Source organism: Cylas formicarius, unplaced genomic scaffold (genome assembly GCF_029955315.1).
Source record: "Cylas formicarius isolate icCylForm1 unplaced genomic scaffold, icCylForm1.1 PGA_scaffold_238__1_contigs__length_20356, whole genome shotgun sequence".
Classification (NCBI taxonomy): domain Eukaryota; kingdom Metazoa; phylum Arthropoda; class Insecta; order Coleoptera; family Brentidae; genus Cylas; species Cylas formicarius.
In genome coordinates this window covers 7,978-12,500 of record NW_026844283.1, presented here as the reverse complement: position 1 = coordinate 12,500, position 4,523 = coordinate 7,978, and the positions used below count along the sequence as shown (strand labels likewise).

Sequence of the window (4,523 nt, the reverse complement as noted above, 5' to 3'; positions counted from 1 at the left end):
CTTCTCGCGATGAGAACGAGACGCCCCGGGAGTGCGAGGCGACCGCTTTAAAGGCGAATCGCCCATCCTCCCTCGGTTCGCGCGAGACGAACCTTTACTTTCATTACGCCTTTAGGTTTAGCGAATCCCAATGACTCGCGCACATGCTAGACTCCTTGGTCCGTGTTTCAAGACGGGTCCTGAAAGTACCCAAAGCTATAGCGTCGCAGATCGGTCACGCTTTTTTACGAGCGAGGGTCGGTTCGAGAACTTCGAGGCCAACAGTCACCGGAGGTCGGTACCGGCACCGGGTCCGATAGCCGACTAGTATCCGGAGCGCTTGCCGCGAGTCGAACGCTTTTAAAGCGACCCGTGACCTTTCTCGTACCGTCGAGCGAGTCGGTCAGGATACCGCGGGTCCGCGCGTCGAGAAAACCGCGCGGGCTCCGCCGCGGACCTTAGACCGACGCCGCGACGGATCGCGACGTCCTACCAGGAGAAAAGTGCACGCGTTCGATGCCGGGTCGAAAAACGTAAGGCGCGGAAAAGGTAACGGGTAACCGTCCTCCCCGTCGCGCGAACGTCTCGCGCCGACTCCGAAACGCGAATGAATTTCTCCCTTCGACCTTTCGGGTTTCTCAGGTTTACCCCTAAACGGTTTCACGTACTATTGAACTCTCTCTTCAAAGTGCTTTTCAACTTTCCCTCACGGTACTTGTTCGCTATCGTCTCGTGGTCATATTTAGCCTTAGATGGAGTTTACCACCCGCTTAGGGCTGCACTCTCAAGCAACCCGACTCTGAGGAGATCCCTCCCGCGATCGACGGCGGTCGCTACGGGCCTGGCACCCTCTATGGGCTGTGGCCCCGTTCAAGAAGGACTTGGACGCGCCGGACGATCTCGGGATAACGGAACCTCCCTAACACCACATTTCCCGGCGCCCGGTATCGGCCGCGGGATTCGGTGCTGGGCTCTTCCCTGTTCGCTCGCAGCTACTGAGGGAATCCTAATTAGTTTCTTTTCCTCCGCTTATTAATATGCTTAAATTCGGCGGGTAGTCTCACCTGCTCTGAGGTCGATCGATAAAATCATTATATATATATATATATATATATATATATATAAATATATATAAAACCGTCGACGTGAATTTCGAAACGGTTCAGCGTTTATATTTAAAACCGCTATATCCACCACTCGTTACGCGGCCCGCAAACGATCAGACGTCGGACACCTTTTTCTCTTATCGAGAAAATAACGGACACGACGATCGTCAATTTTGCGCGGACCTGCGACATACGCGGGCGGTTTTAATTACGCTCGTCTCTCGCGCTTTTAAGCGAGCGCGACGCGACGAACCGGTGCGTCGAAAATCGACGTCGTTCGCAAACTCGGTCGCGTTCCTTAGAACGCGGCCGGAGTTTCGCTTTCGCGTTTTAAAACGTCGCGAGACCGGGTAGGAGAGAGATCGCGCGCTAAGCGCGAACGTGCTGTTGCTCCTCACTCCTTCCCGCGCTACACGTCCAACTCGCTCCGACGTTTCTCGCGCCTCGCGGGCGAAAAAACCGAGCAGTCCTTTAAATTGGATACGACCCTCAGCCAGGAGTGGTCCGGGAACAGAATCCGAGGACCGCAATGTGCGTTCGAAATGTCGATGTTCATGTGTCCTGCAGTTCACAAGTTGACGCGCAATTAGCTGCGTTCTTCATCGACCCACGAGCCAAGTGATCCACCGTTTAGGGTAATCTTTTTTCGATCGGTTTAACGCTTTTCGTCTCCGAAAAAGAGTCGTCGGCGTTGTTATCGACACATACATTTTTTTTACGGAAGGCGAGGTATATACCTTTCGACGTAAAAAAAAAAAAAAAGTTCGATTTCGGGCCGGTCTATCCGACGGAACACTTCGCCGCGCGCCCTTTGTTCTTTATTATTCAGACGGTAGGCGCGCGCGCGTTCGCGTTCGGACGACCCGCGCCGGTTTAAAGTTTATATACACACCTCCTCGCGGGTCGCGGGTGGGTGTAAGTACTTTTCGGTGCTCCGGGCGAATATCGTTTGACACCTTGTCGACGGCGAGCGCGAAACTAGGTTTCGCGCTTCGAGTTCCGTCTAGGTACCCGGAATTTTGTCGGCGCTCCTCCTACTCCTACTCCTCTCTCCCCTTTTTTACGGTGGTCGAGTGGTCGTCGTAGTCGTCGAATTTAATCGCGGCCGACTTAAAGATCGACGCGAGATATTTTCGACCGAGCGTCAGCGACAAAAATTCGTTCGACTAAATAAAGACAAACTGTGTAATTTTTATTATCACTTTAATGATCCTTCCGCAGGTTCACCTACGGAAACCTTGTTACGACTTTTACTTCCTCTAAATGATCAAGTTTGGTCAACTTCCCGGACACATCGACGACGCCGAAACGCCATCGGCGTATCGGTCCGAAGACCTCACTAAATCATTCAATCGGTAGTAGCGACGGGCGGTGTGTACAAAGGGCAGGGACGTAATCAACGCGAGCTTATGACTCGCGCTTACTGGGAATTCCTCGTTCATGGGGAACAATTGCAAGCCCCAATCCCTAGCACGAAGGAGGTTCAGCGGGTTACCCGGGCCTCTCGGCCAGGGAGGACACGCTGATTCCTTCAGTGTAGCGCGCGTGCGGCCCAGAACATCTAAGGGCATCACAGACCTGTTATTGCTCAATCTCGTGCGGCTAGAAGCCGCCTGTCCCTCTAAGAAGAATTGTTTGTACGCAGACAGTAAAAACCGCGCGCGACAACGGGGCGAACCCCGAGCCGGCCGGCCTTTGAGATGTCTAAATACGCCTAGTTAGCAGGCTAGAGTCTCGTTCGTTATCGGAATTAACCAGACAAATCGCTCCACCAACTAAGAACGGCCATGCACCACCACCCACCGAATCAAGAAAGAGCTCTCAATCTGTCAATCCTTCCGGTGTCCGGGCCTGGTGAGGTTTCCCGTGTTGAGTCAAATTAAGCCGCAGGCTCCACTCCTGGTGGTGCCCTTCCGTCAATTCCTTTAAGTTTCAGCTTTGCAACCATACTTCCCCCGGAACCCAAAAGCTTTGGTTTCCCGGAAGCTGCCCGCCGAGTCATCGGAGGAACGTCGGCGGATCGCTAGCTGGCATAGTTTACAGTTAGAACTAGGGCGGTATCTGATCGCCTTCGAACCTCTAACTTTCGTTCTTGATCAATGAAAACGTTTTTGGCAAATGCTTTCGCTTCTGTCCGTCTTGCGACGATCCAAGAATTTCACCTCTAACGTCGCAATACGAATGCCCCCATCCGTTCCTATTAATCATTACCTCGGGGTTCCGAAAACCAACAAAATAGAACCGAGGTCCTATTCCATTATTCCATGCACACAGTATTCAGGCGAAGTTTTAGCCTGCTTTAAGCACTCTAATTTGTTCAAAGTAAACGTGCCGGCCCACCTCGACACTCAATGAAGAGCACCGCGGCAGGATTGAGTTGGACCGCCCGCGTGAACGGGCTAAGTCCACCGGCAGGACGTCTCGCGGCACGCCAGTTAACACCGCGGACGATGAACCGGCGGCGAGACACAAATTCGACTACGAGCTTTTTAACCGCAACAACTTTAATATACGCTATTGGAGCTGGAATTACCGCGGCTGCTGGCACCAGACTTGCCCTCCAATTGATCCTCGTTAAAGGGTTTAGAGTGTACTCATTCCGATTACGGGGCCTCGGATGAGTCCCGTATCGTTATTTTTCGTCACTACCTCCCCGTGCCGGGAGTGGGTAATTTGCGCGCCTGCTGCCCTCCTTGGATATGGTAGCCGTTTCTCAGGCTCCCTCTCCGGAATCGAACCCTGATTCCCCGTTACCCGTTACGACCATGGTAGGCGCAGAACCTACCATCGACAGTTGATAAGGCAGACATTTGAAAGATGCGTCGCCGGTGCGAGACCGTGCGATCAGCGTAAAGTTATTCAGAGTCACCAAGTTGAACGATGTCGGGCGCGAACCCGCCACCGATTGGTTTTGATCTAATAAAAGCACTCCTTCCGTCTCCGGTCGGACCTCTGTTTGCATGTATTAGCTCTAGAATTACCACAGTTATCCAAGTAATTGTGGGTACGATCTAAGGAACCATAACTGATTTAATGAGCCTTTCGCGGTTTCACCTTAATTTGGCTTGTACTGAAACATGCATGGCTTAATCTTTGAGACAAGCATATGACTACTGGCAGGATCAACCAGGGAGCTGTTCTACGTGTCGAGCGCGCCGCCGCCGCCGCCGCCACGGATGACGACGATCGGGCGCGGTACGACAACAAACAGTCTCTTTTTTAAAAATAATAATTACGCGCGCGAAACGCGTTTATTTTATTTTTAAATAGAAACAGACGCGACCACTTTGTGTGGCGGTGATAGCGTGCGAGTACGGAAATGAACCGTTCCCGACGCCACACTCGTTATTATTATTATTCGGACGCGATCCGTCCAATTTTTTTTTGTTGGTAATAAATATCGAGACGACGTGAGTGCGCGATCAAACAATCCGACTC

The 4,523-nt window shown here is 52.2% G+C and overlaps 3 non-coding genes across 3 annotated transcripts in view; all 3 read right to left on the bottom strand.

Moving 5' to 3' along the window:
- LOC132697564 (large subunit ribosomal RNA) overlaps positions 1-1,057 on the bottom strand; it is a 4,065-nt gene extending 3,008 nt beyond the window's left edge. Inside the window, exon 1 of the ribosomal RNA XR_009618188.1 lies at positions 1-1,057. This exon is cut by the window's left edge and continues 3,008 nt beyond it. This is a non-coding gene — a ribosomal RNA (large subunit ribosomal RNA).
- A 511-nt stretch (positions 1,058-1,568) lies between these two features.
- LOC132697562 (5.8S ribosomal RNA) lies at positions 1,569-1,723 on the bottom strand. Its single transcript, XR_009618186.1, has one exon. It is a non-coding gene; the product is annotated as a 5.8S ribosomal RNA (ribosomal RNA).
- Positions 1,724-2,289: 566 nt separating this feature from the next.
- LOC132697563 (small subunit ribosomal RNA) lies at positions 2,290-4,218 on the bottom strand. Its single transcript, XR_009618187.1, has one exon. It is a non-coding gene; the product is annotated as a small subunit ribosomal RNA (ribosomal RNA).
- Positions 4,219-4,523: the final 305 nt, after the last annotated feature.